Raw genomic sequence first — 19,782 nt, 5'->3', positions numbered from 1 at the left:
TTCCCTGCTATTTTTTTTTTTCCAGAGCAGTTATCATAACCTGATTGTCTGAGTCAGCTTGGACTTCTATAACATTAGTGCATGGTGAGGGCCCTATTCCTAGCGAAGTCCTCACATGGCCTTTCCTTGGTGCATTGTACACAGAGAGAGATATCTCGTGTCTCTTCCCTCTTGTTAATCCCATTAGGGGGGCTCCACCCTCATATCCTCATCTAAACCTAATCACCTCCCAAAGGCCCCTCCTCCTAATACCATCACACTAGGGGGTTGGATTTCAACCTGTGAATTTTTTGGGGGGAACACAAATGTTCAGACCATAGCCCTGATCTTTTATTTATATGTATAATTTTTATGTTTATCACCTCTGTCCCCACCACATCACTAGAGCAGGCATCTCTGTCCATCTTGGTCACTGCTGCCTCCTCAACAGTCAACGTGGGGCCTGGCATATGGTAGTTATCAAAGAACTTGTGGAGTGGAAGGAGAGTGTATAGCTTCACAGGGGACAGATGGACTGGGGTGGCCCCAGGTGACCCCTTCTGTTTGATTTGCTGGCTGAACCCCGCCCCAACCATGGTCACAGCTGTTGACCGAAACCCCCCGCCTTGGTCAGGCAGGATGATAACCACGGGCATGAGTTGTCTCACAACAGGAGCTCCCAATAAAGAATATGCTGCTGCCGCCGAAACTAACAGGGAGAATTTGGGAGGGGCCAAAAGGAGGGAGGAGATGCCAGCCCATAATATTGTCCTACAAACCTCCCAGGATCCTTTGCGCTAGGGTCCGTCTTGGCTGAGAGATGCACGCGCCACCAGAAAGGACCCTGAGTCAGACTATATATGCGCCAAGCAAGATGACTGGCCAGAGATAACCCGGAAACTAACCCCATTACCATAAAACCTAAGACTGCGAGCCACGTGGCAGAGAAGTTCTCCTGGGTTCTCATACCCTGCTGCTCTCCACCCGGACGCCCCTTTCCAATAAAGTCTTTTGCTTTGTCAGTAGGTGTGTCCCCTAGGACAATTCATTTCCGTGTTAGACAAGAGCCCACTCTCAGGCACTGGAAGGGGTCTCCCTTCCTGCAACAGTTCCTTCCTGGAGGAGGGCAGTGATTCACAGTGTGACCTTCAATTTCTTCCCTTCACTCCCCTTCCATACCAGCACAGCCACAACCTCAGCTCCCCACCTGGGTCTCTGTCCCCACCCAGCATCCAGCTGCCAACTGTATCCCCCCTGGGATGTCCCCCAGGCTCCCCAGTTTCGGTTTTTCACCCCCACTGGCTTTTCCTCCCATGCCCTTGGCTCCTCCCCACCCAGCCTTCATTGCCTTCCTTCCTGGGATGTGGAAGCAAGCAACCTAAATGTCTACCAGTGGATGAATGGATAAAGAAAATGTGATATAGGGGAATTCCCTGGTGGTCCAGTGGTTAGGACTCTGCGCCTCCACTGCAGGGGGCACGGGTTCGATACCTGGTGGGGGAACTAAGATCCTGCATGCCAAGTGGCGTGGCAAAAAAAAAAAGCGTATATATATATATATAAACATTATTCAATCACAAAAAGAAGGAAATAAGTCAGACAGAGAAAGACAGATACTGCAGGATCTCACTTATATGTGGAATCTTAAAAAAACCAAACTTGGGCTTCCCTGGTGGCGCAGTGGTTGAGAGTCTGCCTGCCAATGCAGGGGACACGGGTTCGAGCCCTGGTCTGGGAAGATCCCACATGCCGCGGAGCAACTAGGCCCGTGAGCCACAACTACTGAGCCTGCGCGTCTGGAGCTTGTGCTCTGCAACAAGAGAGGCCGCGACAGTGAGAGGCCCGCGCACCGCGATGAAGAGTGGCCCCCGCTCGCCGCAACTAGAGAAAGCCCTCGCACAGAAACGAAGACCCAACACAGCCATAAATAAATAAATAAAAATAAATAAATTTAAAAAAAAACAAAAACTTGCAGATACAGAGAACAGATAGATGGTTGCCAGAGACGGTGAGTGGTGGATGAAATCAGTGAACAGAGTCAAAGGTACAAACTTCCAGTTATAAGACAAATAAGTCATGGGAATGTCATGTACAGCACGGTGATTATAGTTAATAACACTGTATTGTGCATTTGAAAGTTGCTAAGAGAGCAGATCTTAAAAATTCTCATCACAAGAAAAAAAAATTGAACCATGTGTGGTGATGGATGTTAAATAAACTTATTGTGGTGAACATTTCAGAGCATATACATACAGCAAATCATTCTGTTGTATACTTAAAATGAATACAATGTTATATGTCAATTCTATCTCCATAAAAAAAATTACAAGAAATAGGTGACATTAATTTTAATAATACTCTTTACTTAACCCACTATACACAAAATATGATCATGTAACAAGTATAAAAAATTATTAATGAGCTATTTTACCTTTTTTGGGGGTACTGTTCTCAAAATCTGACATAGTTCATGTGTTTTTTTACAACCATAGAATGCCTCAATTTGGATTGGACACATTTCAAGTGCTCAAGAGCCACATGTGGCCAGTGGCTACTGTATTAGACAGTGCAGGAAAGGTAACCACTGCCCAGGTGAAGACAGGAGACATCCCAGATGCAGCTGGAACCCTGGGTCCTTCGCTCCATGTTCCCAGATAATCTCTGCCTGAATTGCGGTGGACTACTTGGAGCCTGGTGTAGGGCTGGAGCCCAGTCTGTATCTCCAAAGGTACAGACTCTGCCCTTTGAACACCTTCTCCTCTCTTCCCTCCTCCTCCTCCCGCAAGGTCCCACTACCTTAAACAAACCAGATGCCAGGCACCCCCACTGGGCCACCACAGGCTTGTCTGGATCCAACTGGGGCCACCACCTCAGATTCCAAATAACAATGACTGTCACGGCCATCCTGCCTTGTGGGCTGTATTATTTCTCCAAAAAAGATATGTTGAAATCCAAACCCCAGGTCCTTGAGGTTGTGACCTTATTTGGAAATGGGGTACTTTGCAGACGTAATTAGTTAAGATGAGATCATCCTGAATTAGGGTGGGTCCTGAATCCAATATGACTGGTGTCTTTAGAGAAGAGAGATGCAGACAGGCACAGAGGAAGAAAGTCATGTGACCACGGAGGCCAAGATTGGGGTGATGCAGCTTTGTGCAAACCAAAGAAGGCCAGTAACCACCAGAAACTAGGAAAGAGACAAGGCATGATTCTCCCCTCTCCCCTAGAGCCTTCAGAGAGAGCATAGCTCTGCTGATACCTTGACGTTGGACTTCTAACTTCCAGCACTGAGAGAGAATCCATTTCTGTCTCAAGGCACCCCGTCTGCGGTAATTTATTGCAGCAGCCTTAGGAAACCAGTGCAGCCTGTTTATCCTTTCTCTTCTTCAGGTCTTGGCTTGCCAATCACCTGCTTTAAGAAGCCTGCCCTGACCTCCAGCTTGGGCCAGGCTTTCTTTATTCTTAGGCTCCTCCTGACCACAAATGAATTATTACATCTTTACAATCGTGTCATCGCTTGTTAATCCCAGTGTCCCCTGTGAGAGCAAAAGCCCCACAAAGAGAAGAGCCACAACAGTCGTAACTCCATTATTCCTTCAAGAACATCCACGGTAAAGAATGAACTACTTTTTTTTTTTTTGGCTGCACCACGTGGCTTGTGGGATCTTAGTTCCCCAACCAGGGATCGAACCTGTGCCCCCTGCAGCGGAAGCGCGGAGTCTTAACCACTGGACTGCCAGGGAGTTCTCAAAGAATGAAATTCTGCTATCTGCAACACCATGGATGGGCCTGGGGGGTATTATGCTTAGTGAAATAAGTCAGACAGGGACTTCCCTGGTGGCAACTGTGGGACTTCCCTAGATCCCACATGCATGCCGCAACTAAGAGTTCGCACGCCGCAACTAAGAGTTTGTACGCCACAACTTAGTTCGCATGTTGCAACTAAGAGTTCGCACGCCACGCCTGCCTGCCGCAACTAAGACCCTGCACAAGCAAATAAATAAATTAATAAATTTTTTTTAAAAAAGAAATAAGTCAGACAAAGACAAATATTGTATGTTGACTTATATGTGGAATCTAAAAAATAATACAAATAAATGAATACAACAAAACAGAAACAAACTCACAGACACAGAGAACAAACTAGTAGTTACCAGTGGGCTGAGGAAGGAGGGAAGGGGCAACATAGGGGGAGGAGATTAAAAGGTAGAAACTAATATGTATAAAATAAATAAGCTACAGGCTACATTGTACCGCACGGGGAATATAGCCAATACTTTATAATGACTTAAAATGGAGTATAATCTACAAAAATATCAATTCACTACATTGTACACCCGAAACTAATAGAATATTTTATTTTTATTTTTATTTATTTATTATTATTATTTTTTAAGATACATTTATTTATTTTATTTATTTATTTTTGGCTGCGTTGGGTCTTCGTTGTGGCACGCGGGCTTTTCTTTGTGGTGGCTTCTCTTGTTGCAGAGCACGGGCTCTAGGTACACAGGCTTCAGTAGCTGTGGCTCGCGGGCTCTAGAGCGCAGGCTCAGTAGTTGTGGCGCACGGGCTTAGTTGCTCTGCGGCATGTGGGATCTTCCCGGACCAGGGCTCGAACCCGTGTCCCCTGCATTGGCAGGTGGACTCTCAACCACTGCTCCACCAGGGAAGTCCTTAATAGAATATTTTAAATGAACTTTACTTCAGTTAAAAAAAAGAAGAACATCCATGGTCACTCTCAGTGTCCTGCACCAGGCCAGCGATGACAAGGAGAGAAAACCAGCCATCCTGGCTCTCTGGTGCCTCTTGTGTTGTTACATGACAGACACACAGTAATTGTTAAATGACTAAATGAACGATTAAGGAACTTAGCTGTCCTAAGAGCCTCCTCTCAGCTTTTTTTTTTTAAATTTAAGTAGAGTTGATTTACAATGGTATGTTAATTTCTGCTTACAGCAAAGTGATTCAGTTATACATATATATACAATCTTTAAAAAAAATTTTTATGATGATTTTTAAAATAAATTTATTTATTTTATTTATTTATTTTTGGCTGCACTGGGTCTTTGTTGCTGCGTGTGGGCTTTCTCTAGTTGCGGGGAGCTGGGGCTACTCTTTGTTGCGGTGCGCAGGCTTCTCATTGCAGTGGCTTCTCTTATTGTGCAGCACGGGCTCTAGGCACGCGGGCTTCAGTAGTTGTGGCACGCAGGCTCTAGAGCACAGGCTCAGCAGTTGTGGCACACGGGCTTAGTTGCTCCACGGCATGGGGAGCTTCCCGGACCAGGGCTCGAACCCGTGTCCCCTGCATTGGAAGGCGGATTGTTAACCACTGTGCCACTAGGGAAGCCCTATAATGATTTTTAAACAATATTTATTTATTATTTATTTTGGCTGCACCAGGTCTTAGTTGCGCCACGTGGGTTCTTCGTGGAAGCATGCAGACTTCTTAGTTGCAGCATGCAGGCTTCTTAGTTGCGGAATGTATGTGGAATCTTAGTTCCCCGACCAGGGATAGAACCCATGTCCCCTGCATTGGAAGGTAGATTCTTAACCACTGGATCACCAGGGAAGTCCCAGGACCTTGTTGTTCATCCATTCTATATATAAAAGCTTCCATCTGCTAACCCCAAACCACTCCATCCCTCCCCCACACCCTCTCCCCCTTGGCAACCACAAGTTTGTTCTCTATGTCTGAGTCTGTTTCTATTTCATAGATAGGTTCATTTGTGTCATATTTTATATTCCACATATAAGTGATATCATACGGTATTTGTCTCTTTCTGACTTACTTCACTTCAATCTCTAGTTGCATCCATGTTGCTGCAAATGGCATTATTTCATTCTTTTCTATGGCTGAGTAGTAGTCCACTGTATATATGTACCACATCTTCATTATCCATGCACATGTCAACGGACATTTAGGTTGTTTCCATATCTTGGCTATTGTGAATAGTGCTGCTATGAACATAAGGGTGCATGTATCTTTTTATTTATTTATTTATTTATTTATTTATTTATTTATTTATTTTTGGCTGTGTTGGGTCTTCGTTTCTGTGCATGGGCTTTCTCTAGTTGCGGTGAGCAGGGCCACTCTTCATCGCGGTGCACGAGCCTCTCACTGTCGCGGCCTCTCTTGTTGCGGAGCACAGGCTCCAGACGCGCAGGCTCAGTAGTTGTGGCTCACGGGCCTAGTTGCTCTGCGGCATGTGGGATCTTCCCAGACCAGGGCTCGAACCCATGTCCCCTGCATTGGCAGGCAGATTCTCAACCACTGCGCCACCAGGGAAGCCCGCATGTATCTTTTTGAATTAGAGTTTTGTCTGGATATATGCCCAGGAGTGGGATTATCATGGTAATTCTATTTTTAGTTTTCTGAGGAAACTCCATACTGTTTTCCAATGTGGCTCCACCAATTTACATTCTTACCAACAGTGTAGGAGGGTTCCCTTTTCTCCACACCCTCTCTAGCATTTGTTATTTGTAGAGTTTTATTGATGGCCATTCTGACCAGTGTGAGGTGGTACCTCATTGTAGTTTTGACTTGCATTTCTCTAATAATTAGCATTCCCAGCTCTTTCTGAGTCTCCTCAGCTGGCTTCTCCAGGGTTCAAGATCAATTCTCTCAAGACTTGCCCTACTGGCTTTACCTGTCTTAAGTCATTTAACCCTCAGTACAACCCTAGAAGTTAGATATAATTATTTTTTAAATAAATTTATTTATTTATTTTTTGGCTGCATTGGGTCTTCGTTGCTGTGCGCAGGCTTTCTCTAGTTGCGGCGAGCGGGGGCTACTCTTCGTTGCAGTGCGAGGGCTTCTCATCGCGGTGGCTTCTCTTGTTGCGGAGCACAGGCTCTAGGCACGCGGGCTTCAGTAGTTGTGGCACACAGGCTCAGTAGCTGTGGCTAGCAGGCTCTAGAGCGCAGGCTCAGTAGTTGTGGCACACCGGCTTAGTTGCTCCATGGCATGTGGCATCTTCCCGGACCAGGGATCGAACCTGTGTCCCCTGCATTGGCAGGAGTATTCTTAACCACTGCACCACCAGAGAAGTCCCTAGATACAATTATTAAACCCATTTTACAGATGAGGAAATAAAGTATCAGAAATAGAGGTCAGGGCTTCCCTGGTGGCGCAGTGGTTGAGAATCTGCCTGCCAATGCAGGGGACATGGGTTCCAGCCCTGGTCTGGGAAGATCCCACATGCCGCGGAGCAACTAGGCCCGTGAGCCACAACTACTGAGCCTGCGCGTCTGGAGCCTGTGCTCCGCAACAAGAGAGGCCGCGATAGTGAGAGGCCCGTGCACCGCGATGAAGAGTGGCCCCCGCTCGCCGCAAGTAGAGAAAGCCCTCGCACAGAAATGAAGAACCAACACAGCCAAAATAAATAAATAAATGAATAAATTTATTTTTAAAAAAAGTTAGATTTATTTAAAAAAAAAAAACAAAAAAATAAACCCAAAAGAAATAGAGGTCATACAGTGGGCGAACTACTGTTATTCCCAGTGGTCATCTTCATAGTCGTCATACATTTAAAACTCAGAAAGCAACCCAGTAAAAGAACAGGCAAAGGATCTATACAGTCTCTTCACAAAAGACAAATGGATGCCAAATAAGCACATGAAAAGATTCTTATCAAAAACCATCAGAAAAAAAAAAAAAAAAAAAACCATCAGGAAAATGCAAAATAACATGACAATCAGATACCACCACAAACCCACCAGAACAGCTAAAATGAAAAAGACTCACCCTACCAAGGTAAAGATATAGAGGAACCAAATATTTAAAGGGCATGCAGTTTGTTGTATGTCAATGATACCCCAATAAACTAGGAAAAACAAATCAGTATGGTAACATTAGGACACGAACACAAAATTGCATTTGAGTGGAATCCAGTGAGGTAGGATTGGTGACTGTATTCTGGTGATTGTATTTTGGCATCAGTGCCTAAATTTCATCCTGGGTCTCTCAGCAATTTAAAGAATGTTTCTGTGCTTCTCCACCCAGTTCCCATGCTCCTTAGCGAAATAATCCCTCCTAGGCTGAGCTGACTAAATTACACTCTCTTGAAGGAAACACAAATATGTATAAAGATGCTTTCTCACATAGATCACTTTCCTAGTCAAACTTCCTTGCTTCCTTAGAGCCACCTCGTTCTGCCTCTCATGCCTTTATTGCACCCAGAGTTGTGTGAGAGAATGCTCTAGAAATGAACTCACATTATGGCTGCCTTTTTGGCTGAAAGGATGCCAAACTCTTCTTTCATTCAACAAATGTATCCTGGGGGGAGGGATAGATTAGGAGTTTGGGATTAAAATATACACACTACTGTACATAAAATAGATAATCAACAAGGACCTACTGTAGAGCACAGGAAACTATATTCAATGTCTTGTAATAACCTATAATGAAAAAGAATCTAACAGATAGATAAAGTATAGATAGATATAGATATACATATATAACTGAATCACTTTGCTGTACACCTTAAAGTAACACAACATTGTAAATCAACTATATGTCAATAAATTTTTTTTTTTTTTTGGCCGCACTGCATGGCATGTGGGATCTTATTTCCCCGACCAGGGATCTAACCCTCATCCTCTGCATTGGGAGCACAGAGTCTTAACCACTGGACCACCAGGGAAGTCCCTCAATAAAAATTTTTAAAAGTAAAAATAAAAAATAAAAACAATGCTACTAAAAACCAACCAAACAAACAAACAAAAAAACCCCACAAATTTATCCTGAGCATCTACTATGTGCCAAGCTCTATGCTATAGAAAGAGACTATAGAAGGCTATAGAAAGAGGACAAATACCACAGTCTCCTCTTGGGGTCTTGGAGGTAGGATAAAAGAGATAAATGTTGAATTCATTACACAAATAATTACATAGTTATGATTGCAATAAGGGTCACATAGGAAAAGGCAAGCTTACAATAGCAGGAAGTAACCTAGTTTGGGGGCTGTGATCCAGGAGGACTTCTGAGGAAGCCACATTTAAGTTGAGCTCTGTATTAGTCCGAATAGGTCAAGTTTCCCTGCAATAACAAACAAGACCAAAGTCCAATGGTTTAACACAAAACCAAAGTTAATTCCCCCTTCATGTTACTCATCCTACATGCTGGCAGAGGCTCAGCTCTACACAGTCATGCAGGGGTCCAAACTGACCAGGTACGTACCATCTTGTGGCTGTACCATCAGGAACTCACTGCCTCAGTTGCCACAAAGGGACAAGAGAGAGACTGGAGAAGCTTGTGTGGGCTTTTTTTTTTTTAATTTAATTATTTAATTAATTAATTTATTTATTTTTGGGCTGCGTTGGGTCTTCGTTGCTATGCATGGGCTTTCTTCAGTTGCGGCGAGTGGGGTCTACTCTTAATTGTGCTGCGCAGGATTCTCATTGTGGTGGCTGCTCTTGTTGCAGAGCATGGGCTCTAGGCGCTGGGGCTTCAGTAGTTGTGGCATGCGAGCTCAGTAGTTGTGGCTCTCGGGCTCTAGAGTGCAGGCTCAGTAGTTGTGGTGCACGGGCTTAGTTGCTCTGTGGCATGTGGGATCTTTCCGGACCAGGGATCAAACCTGTGTCCCCTGCATTGGCAGGCGGATTCTTTTTTTTTTTTTTTTTTTAATATTTTGGTATTCCATTTGGTCCACATTTTTTTTTTTAATTTCTTATTTTATTTTATTTATTTATGGCTGTGTTGGGTCTTCGTTTCTGTGCGAGGGCTTTCTCTAGTTGCGGCAAGTGGGGGCCACTCTTCATCGCGGTGCGCAGGCCTCTCACTATCACGGCCTCTCTTGTTGCGGAGCACAGGCTCCAGACGCACAGGCTCAGCAATTGTGGCTCACGGGCCTAGTTGCTCTTCGGCATGTGGGATCTTCCCAGACCAGGGCTCGAACCCGTGTCCCCTGCATTGACAGGCAGATTCTCAACCACTGCGCCACGAGGGAAGCCCAAGCAGGCGGATTCTTAACCACTATGCCACCAGGGAAGTCCTTGTGTGGGCTTTTTTTTTTTTTTTTATAAATTTATTTATTTATTTATGGCTGTGTTGGGTCTTCGTTTCTGTGCGAGGGCTTTCTCTAGTTGCGGCGAGTGGGGGCCACTCTTCATCGCGGCGCGCGGGCCTCTCACTATCGCGGCCTCTCTTGTCGCGGAGCACAGGCTCCAGATGCGCAGGCTCAGTAGTTGTGGCTCACGGGCTTAGTTGCTCCGCGGCATGTGGGATGTTCCCAGACCAGGGCTCGAACCCGTGTCCCCTGCATTGGCAGGCAGATTCTCAACCACTGCGCCACCAGGGAAGCCTGTGTGGGCTTTTTGATGCCTCCTCAGAATTGATTGACTTGCAGAAGTGATGTATGTCATTGCATACATCTCATATTTCAATGGCCAAAATTAGTCAAGAGAATCACCTAAGTGAAGTAGTTTTTCATTCAATAGATAGTGATCCCCAGAAATGTTTATCGTAGCATCTAAAGGATGAGTGAGAATTAGTCAGAAAAAGAGAAGAAGGAAGGAAGTGCCTTCCTGGTAGAACAGCACATTCAAAGACATGGGAAACAAAGAGACAATGGGGGCTTCCCCGGGGCTTCCCCGGTGGTGCAATGGTTAAGAATCTGCTTGCCAATGTAGGGTACACGGGTTCAATCCCTGGTCCAGGAAGATCTCACATGCCATGGAGCAACTAAGCCCATGCACCATAACTACTGAGCCTGCGTGCCACAACTACTGAAGCCCCTGCACCCAGAGGCCATGCTCCGCAACAAAAGAAGCCACTGCAATGAGAAGCCTGTGCACCACAACGAAGAGTAGCCCCCGCTCGCCGCAATGAGAGAAAGCCCGCGTGCAGCAACGAAGACCCAACACAGTCAAAAATAAATAAATAAAATAAATAAATCTATTAAAGAAAAAGAGAGAGGTTCCCCGTCCCCCTCCTGCTGAGAACCTGCCTTTGCTTCCTGCCCTCAGGTGTGTGAGAGGAGCATGTTTCTTTCCAATAAATACCGATACATCAAAAAAAAAAAAAAAAAAAAAAGAGAGAGAAAGAGAGACAATGGGGATATGGATTCAAAATTCTGACAGAAAAGGATTTTCAATCCAGACCACTATTTCCAGCCAAAATATTGATCGAGTGTGAGGAGCAAGTAAAGACATTTCAGAACATGGAAGGACTCAGAAATGTTCTCTTTGATGCTCTTATGTTCTCAGAAATTTACTGCAGGATGCACTCCACAAAAACAGAGGGGTAAACAAAGAAAAAAAGAAGACATGAGACTGAGGAAACAGGGATTCCAGCTTAGGAAAGAGATGAAGAGAATTCCTGGGATGGCGGCAGGAGGAATACCCCAGCAAAAAGAACCCAGGAGGAAAGCAGAATGCTACCTATAGATTACCTGATGAATTTTATGATTTGGAAAGTTGAATTGAGATAAATTGCCAGAACTTCTAAGAAAGACAACTAAAGAAAAAAAGAAGGTAATTAACTCCAGGTGGATAAATTATACATCATAATAATTACATTGCTTAATTGTATCCTTCAAAAGGAAATTAAATTACATTTTCATAAAATCAATAAAAAGAATGTGAGCCACCAAGACACCAGGTGAATGCACGTCTCATATTCAGTTGATGACTCAGTGGCACCACCTGATGGCTGGGAGGCATCTCAAACTCAACTGGCCTTAAACTGAACTCTCTGAATTTAACTTCTGCCCTTTCTGTTGTTCCATGCCCTTCCCATCTCAGATGCCTGAAAAGCAACCCACCAAGGTTTGAGGACTCCTAATGGCCCACGTGAAGATGCTCAGACCAATTTTGGGTTGACTCCGCCCACATTCTCCAACCTGACCAATCAGAGCAGTCCACTCCCCAGACCAGGAGATTGGTTTGGTTATGACATGTGATCCTAGCTGGGCCAATGAAATTCAGTACTAGGACTTCTGGTGGAACCTTGGGGTGACTGGATGTCTTTTCCCAAGTTGCTACTGAGTGGGAATGATGGATCTGTAGTGCCAGGAAGAATCTCTGCCACCCAAAGGGGAGCTTGATGAGATGAAAGCCCAGCTGAACCAAGAGACAGAGTTAGATTCCTGGTGACATTGGAGCTTCTTGATCCAGGTATGCCTGAAGTTAACCCAACTCCTAGATCCCTAGATTTTCAGCTACGGGAGTCAATTCATTCCTAACCACTGCCCCCACACCGGTTTGAGTTGTTTTTAAGTTGGACTTAATTTTTTTTTTCTGGAACTTTCAACTAAACAAATCCTGATTCATACAGCCCCTACTCAATGCCAGGCTTTGCACTAAACAGTTGACATGACCAGTCTCATTGAACCATATGAGAGGGGAATAATTATGATTCCCATTTAACTGATGAGGAAACTGAGGCTCACAGATGTCAATCCATCTGCCCAAGATCAGAGCCAGAATTCCAACCCACGTCTCTCTGACCCCAAATCCTGCTTCTCTGACCATGAGGAACAGTTGCCAGATTTGGAGATTTAGAGACAAGAGGTATGGTATGGTAGGGGGTGGGGAGCAGGGCAAGAGCCAGTTGGCAATGGCCTGGGCTGCTTGAGCTTGCTTTCTTTTTTTATTATTTGTTTTAATTGAAGTATAGTTTATTTACAATGTTGTGTTTGTTTCAGATATACAGAAAAGTGATTCAGTTATACATGCATATATATCTTTTTTTTCCAGATTCTTTTCTCTTATAGGTTATTACAAAATATTGAGTATAGTTCCCTGTGCTATATAGTAGGTCCTTGTTGGTTATTTATTCTACGTGTAGTAGTGTGTATATGTTTATCCCAAACTCCTAATTTATCCCTTCTCCCCTCTGCTTGAGCTTTCTTCAAAGGGCTCCAAGGAGTTACGGGAGGGTCATGAGTGGGGAAGGACAGGAGGAAAGATGCACTGCAGTGTGGGCATTGGGATCAATAAAAATAATAACAAAAAGTAATAACTATCAAACCACAATGAGATGCCACTTCACGCCCACCAGGATGGCTGTAATAAAAAAGGATGGAAGGGACTTCCCTGGTGGCACAGTGGTTAAGAATCCTCCTGCAGGGGACACGGGTTCGATCCCTGGTCCGGGAAGATCCCACATGCCGTGGAGCAACTAAGCCCGTGTGCCACAACTACTGAGCCCGTGCACCACAACTACTGAGCCCGTGCGCCACAACTACTGAAGCCCGCGTGCCTATAGCCTGTGCTGCACAAGAAGAGAAGCCACCGCAATGAGAAGCCTGCGCACCGCAACAAAGAGTAGCCCTCGCTCCCCGCAACTAGAGAAAGCCCGCGCGCAGCAACGAAGACCCAACACAGCCAAAAATAAATAAATAAATAAATAATAAAATAAAAAAAGGACAGAAAATAACAAGTGTTAGCAGGATGTGGGGAAATCAGAACCCCTATATATTGCTGGTGGGAATGTAAAACAGGGCAATCACTTTGGAAAACTTTGGCAGTTCCTCAAGATGTTCAGCATAGAATTACCACATGACACCACCATTCCACTCCTAGATATATTCCCAATAGAAATGAAAATATATGTCCACATAAAAAACCTGTACACAGGGACTTCCCTGGTGGTGCTGTGGATAAGACTCCACGCTCCCAGTGCAGGGGGCCCAGGTTCGATCCCTGATCAGGGAACTAGATCGCACATGCATGCCGCAACTAAGGGGCCCGCCTGCTGCAACTAAGACCCGGTGCAACCAAAAAACAAAACAACCACAACAAAAACAAAAAACCTGTACGCAAATGTTCATAGCATTTTTCAAGGTAGCCAAAAAAAAAAAAAGAAGAAGAATAGAAACAAGCCAAGTGTCTGAGAATTCCTTGATGGTCCAGTGGTTAGTACTTCACGCTTTCACAGCAGGGGCCTGGGTTCGATCCCTGGTCAGGAACTAAGATCCTACGTGCTGCACGGCATGGCCAAAAAAAAAAAAAGTCTGACATTTGCCAAGTGGTTAGCTCTGGGCCGAGCAGTGTGTTAGCTCTTTACGCCAATGATTGCCTTCATACTCCCAAGATCACTGTGAGAACGAAAAAGACTTTCATGACTTCATTTTACAGATGAGTAGACTGAGGTCAGAGAGGTTAAGCAAGTCACACAGCAAGATGGTGAACCGACATCATAGGCCTGATATTTGAGGTCCACCAGATCTGCCCTTGCCCCACCCCCAGTTTCACCTCCCACTCCTGCTCTTTCCTCCCCCTAAGCCACAACTCTGCCCTACTGACCTGATTTCTGTTTCTTTTACCCACACATTCTTTTCAGCCTCCACACTTTTGCATGTGCTGATTCAATCCCTCTGCCCAGTTGTTCTTTCCCCTCCCCTCCCTACCTAGTCTGTGAAATGAATGTCTAAGTGTGAGGGGGAAGAGAGAGAGAGAGAGAGAGAGAGAGAGAGAGAGAGAGAGGAAGAGAGAGGAGGCTCTGACTCCAAGTTTCCAAACCTCACTTGGAAGTGAGGGATGCAGGGAGGGGGGCACCAAGAGGGCTGCTTGGTGGGAAAGATCAGGGCCTGCCTCCTCTGCCTTCTGAGGACTTGGTCTGCCAACCATGTCTACAGCTTTTGGAGCCCTTGGCCTGGGTTTAACTCAAGCTGTATCTGGGGACATCTGTGCAGGAAGATGAGGTCAGATTTTCCCATGGGCAGTTCACCAGGCCCGGAAAGAGCAGGGGAGAAAAGCATGGCTCTGCCCAATTTCTGCGCAGCACCTGGGACAAGGTGATTCCCCCCCCTCCCCGCCACCAAGCCCCTCACCCTCCCAACTCAAAGCCTCTTCTCGGAGCCTTTTAGAATTTTTAATAAGTACATTAATACAATAGTATTATTCAGCCGTAAAAAGAAATGAAGTCCTGCTGCCTGCGACAACGTGGAAGAACCTCAAAACATTATGCTAAGTGAAAGAAGTCCGGTGCAAAAGGCCACATATTGCATGATTCCATTTATATGAAGTATCCAGAAGAGAGAAATCCATAGAGACAGAGCGCAGATCAGTGGTTGCCTCGGGCTGGGGGATGGGAATGGGGAACAACTGTTTAATGGGTGTGAGGTTTCATTTTGGGGTGATAAAAATGCTTTGAAACTAGATAGAGGTGGTGGTTGAATACCATTGTGAATGTCCTCAATGCTACTGAATTGTTCCTTTAAGAGGATTAATTTTATGTTACCTGACTATCACCTCCATTTTTTTTTTTTTTTTTTTTTTTGGCCGCGCTGCGCAGCCTGCAGGATCTCAGTTCCCTAATCAGGGATTGAACCCAGGCCACTGCGGTGAAAGCGCTGAGTCCGGACTTTCCTGGTGGCGCGGTGGTTAAGATCCGCCTACCAATGCAGGGGAAACGGGTTCAAGCCCTGATCCAGGAAGATGCCACATGCCTCGGCGCAACTAAGTCCGTGCACCACAACTACTGAGCCTGCGCTCTAGAGCCCACGAGCTACAACTACTGAGCCACGTGCCACAACTACAGAAGCCCACGCGCCTAGAGCCCGTGCTCTGTGACAAGAGAAGCCACCGCAATGAAGAGTAGCCCCCGATGGCCGCGACTAGAGAAAGCTCACACACAACAATGAAGACCCAACGCAGCCAAAGATAAATAAATAAAGTTATTAAAAAAAAAAAAAAGAAAGCTCTGAGTCCTAACCCCTAGACCACCAGGGAACTCCCTTAATTAAAAAAAAAAAAGGAAGTACAGTAAGCTAGGCCTTTGCTCATGCTGATTCCTCTTCCAGGAACACCCTTCCCTCTGCCTTCATGTTATTCTGACCTCAGCTCACTTCACCTCCACAAAGAGGCCTTGCCTGTTCTTGGATCTAAAATGGTCCCCATTCCAGGAATTCCCTAGCGGTCCAGTGCACACTTTCACTGCCGAGGGCGCGGGTTCCATCCCTGGTTGTGGCCCACAAGCTGCGCGGCCAAAAAAAAAAAAAAAAAAAAAAAAATTCCCCATTCACTCCCGTAACACAACATTATATTTTATTTGTTTATAGCACACGTCACTATGTGGAATTCTCTTAATAACTTGTGTATGATTTTTTTTGTCTCCCACAAAAATGTGAGCCCCTTATGGGCAGAGGACCATGGTGTTCCCATTTTCAGATGAGGAAGTGGAGGCTCAGGGATGTTTAGAAACTGAAAGTCGCCCTGCCACCTGTCTCCTCTAAAATCCATGCTCCTGGCACTGCAGCCAGGGATTTCAAGCTCAGATACTGTGAGAGGCCAGGCTGGCAATAGAAATGTCCAAAGCCTCCTGGTGGCATGGCCTGGGAGCATATGTCTTCTCGAGGACCTCTCAGGCTTTTTATCTTTTTTTTTAAATTTTAATTTAATTTAATTTAATTTTTTGGCTGTGTTGGGTCTTCGTTGCTGCACACAAGCTCTCTCTAGTTGTGGCGAGCGGGGGCTACTCTTTGTTGCGGTTCGTGGGCTTCTCATTATGGTGGCTTCTCTTGCTGTAGAGCACAGGCTCTAGGCACGTGGGCTTCAGTAGTTGTGGTGCACGGGCTTAGTTGCTCCGCGGCATGTGGGATCTTCCTGGACCAGGGATCAAACCTGTGTCCCCTGCATTGGCAGGCGGATTCTTAACCACTGTGCCACCAGGGAAGTCCCTAATTTTTATTTTATATTGGAGTATAGTTGATTTACAATGTGGTGTTAGTTTCAGGTGTACAGAAAAGTGAATCAGTAATACATATACATATATCTACTCTTTTTCAGATTCTTTTCCCATATAGGTTATTACAGAATATTGAGTAGAGTTCCCTGTGCTATACAGTAGGTCCTTGTTGATTATCTATTTTATATAGAGTAGTGTGTGTATGTTAATCCCAAACTCCTAGTTTATCCCTCCCCCCCCCTTTTTTTTTGATTAATAAACTCTATTTTTTAGAGCAGTTTTAGGTTCACAGCAAATTGAGCAGAAAGTACAGAGATATCCCATATACTCCCTGTGCCCCATTCCCAACCTCTCCCACTATGGACACCCCACACCACAGTAGTGTATTTAGTACCACTGATGAACCTACATGAACACATCATTATCACCCAAAGTCCATAGGTCCATAGTGGCTCCCCCCCCGTCCCCCCCGCACTGCGAGACTGCGAGGCATGCCGGGATCTTATTTCCCAGACCAGGGATCGAGACTGTGCCCCCTGCAGTGGAAGCACGGTCTTAACCACTGGACCACGCGGAGTCCCAAAAGTCCATAGATTTTTTACATTGAGGTTCACTCTCTGTGTTACACATTCTATGGGTTTAGACAAATGGATAATGACATGTATCTACCATTACTGTATCATACAGAATGGTTTCACTGCCCTAAAAATCCCCTGTACTCTGCCTATTCATCCCTCCTTCCTCCATAATCCCTGCCAACCACTGATCTGTCCCCGTAGTTTTGCCTTTTCCAGAATGTCACATGGTTGGAACTATACATCATGTAGCCTTTTCACATTGGTTTCTTTCACTTAGGAATATGCATTTACGTTTCCTTCATGTCTTTTCATGGCTTGATAGCTCATCTCTTTTTGAGCTCATCCCTTTTTGAGTCCATTGTCTGGATGTACCAGTTTATTTATCCGTTCACCTACTGAAGGACATCTTGGTTGCTTCCAAGTTTTGACAATTATGGATAAGGCTGCTAGTAACATCCATGTGCAGGTTTTTGTGTGGACAACACTCTATTCTTTGGAAACAAGTCTCCAAGTCCAGCTCCTTCCCTCAAGGAGGGGGGAACTTAGCTCTCCCCCTTAGAGGGAGTTTCCAAGAATTTTTGGACAAAGATTAAGACCACCTAGGTGATTAATAAATATTTGGGAGGAGAAACTTTGAGGCTATGCGAATGTCGTCTTTCTTCTTAAAGTTTTACCCATTAATTTTCTCATTCATCAGTGGATTCTACATGCAACAATTATCACAGTGGTATTCTAACAGTGATTTTCTATTTTCATCATTCATTATACTTTTTTTTTTTTTTTTTTGGCTGCATTACGCAGCTTGTGGGATCTTAGTTCCTTGACCAGGGATCGAACTCGTTCCCCCTGCAGTAGAAGTGCAGAGTCCTAACCACTGGACTGCCAGGGAATTCCCTCATTATACTTTTATTAATTGGAATTCTTCTGTCGGGAAGATTTGTTCCTTCTCCCTCATTTTAAAATAGATTCAATCATGTATTTAAATCGGTATGGATTTGTGGACATTTATTTTATTCTTTGGGTTATAATCCAATTCTATCGCTATTTATTTTGTTCAAATTGTTCCAGCTTTGGCCAGTGGGAGTTCTTTCAGACTGGCTCTGGTGTCTTTTTGGCATTTTTTTTTTTTAAAGCACTCTGTCTAGAAGATGCTCCAGGGTCCTTGTGCAGTTTCTCTGCCCCAGCCCTAGAAGTGGTCATTTCTCCAAGAAGCCCTGGTTCCTCACACTGGAAAATGGTATTTAGAAACCAAGATCTGGGTGCTGAGTGTACTCATTGCTACTGGGGTGCCATTGCTCTGAGCCCTCGGCAGACAGAGCTGGGAAATGTGTGTGTACTAATCCGTGTGTACACTCACATCCATATTTACTTTCATATCTAACTGTTAAAATAAACATTTCATAATGATAACCCCATCCGGCACCACACTGCTTATTTGTAGCTTCATTCTCCAACAGTATGGAAACTGGTTGTCAGTATCTACAACATATGTACTTATTTGTTCAGTGCTAGTACATAGCAGTTCCAAAATTAACCCGTACTCCTGTGAGAAACAAATATACCAACCAGACTAGTGTCTCTGTACAGTTCAGACAGATGTTTGAACGGGAAACCTTTGAGCCAAGCAAACAAATCTTGAGGTTGTGAGCCAGAGTTGGCCCTTCAACCTCCAGTTTGAGACAACCCACCCATCCCGCCCACCCACCCCCACCCCCCACCCCCGCCGAAACCATGAATGCTCTGGTCTCTGGCTGTGGGAAAGTTGTCAGTTCACACCTCCCTGCAGCCACATTCATGCCTCAGGACTGGTCACAGGGAGATGGAGAGGGGGGGAATGGGAAGTCCTGCTGCAGCCCTCTGACTCTGGATGGGTGGAGGTGTGAGGGTACTGTGGGAGGCATTTTGCTCTTTCAGAGATGAGGATACTGTGCTCAGTGAGAGTGGGCACAGATTGGGGCGGCCCCTATGGGTGAGGGCCCTGGCAGCAGAACCTGTCAGGCAGGTGTGCCGGCCCAGGCTTGCATCAGGCGGCGGGCTGTGGCAGGAGCGCAGAGGCCAGGGGTGCCCTTCCCCTGGGAAAGAGACCAGGCATGGCTGGGGGGCAGGGGGAGGGGGAGAGTTGGGGTGGTAGTGGTGCCTGGGGTTGATAGGGCCTGAGCTGAACCCCTTCCTAATCCCTCCTCTGGGATACAGTGGTGACCAATAGCACCTGAGCTAACATTTACTGAACTCTCACCTGTGTCTCACAGCTCTGTTCCACTCCTTCCTCCTCAACAGCATCCCTCGGAGTGGGAACTGTCATTATCCATTTTACAACAGAGGCCGCCAAGGCTCAGAGTGGGTGTCACTTGCCCAGAGTCCTAGATTACAAAGTAGCTGAGCCCAGCTGCACGCTACAAACTCTTAACCTTTACTCAGTGACTGGGCAGAGGGACAGACAGGGTCCCTGGCTTCCTGGAGCTGGGAGTCTAGGGCAGAGACCCACAGTATGCCAGATGAATAAGTAAATATTCAAGGTAATTTCAGATGGTGCCAACTGCCATGTGAGATTGGGGAGGAGGGGGACACAGCAGGGAAGGCCTCTCTGAGGAG

The 19,782-nt window shown here is 45.5% G+C and overlaps 1 long non-coding RNA gene across 1 annotated transcript; it reads left to right on the top strand.

The window, feature by feature from the left end:
* The first annotated feature begins 10,290 nt into the window (after window positions 1-10,290).
* LOC309657465 lies at window positions 10,291-12,733 on the top strand. Its single transcript, XR_014261819.1, has 2 exons — window positions 10,291-12,096; window positions 12,679-12,733. It is a non-coding gene; the product is annotated as an uncharacterized lncRNA (long non-coding RNA).
* Window positions 12,734-19,782: the final 7,049 nt, after the last annotated feature.

Source organism: Balaenoptera physalus, assembly GCF_965194825.1.
Source record: "Balaenoptera physalus genome assembly, chromosome: 3".
Lineage (NCBI taxonomy): Eukaryota > Metazoa > Chordata > Mammalia > Artiodactyla > Balaenopteridae > Balaenoptera > Balaenoptera physalus.
The sequence above is the reverse complement of the archived record's forward strand: the minus strand, read 5'-3'. Positions and strand labels throughout refer to the sequence as shown.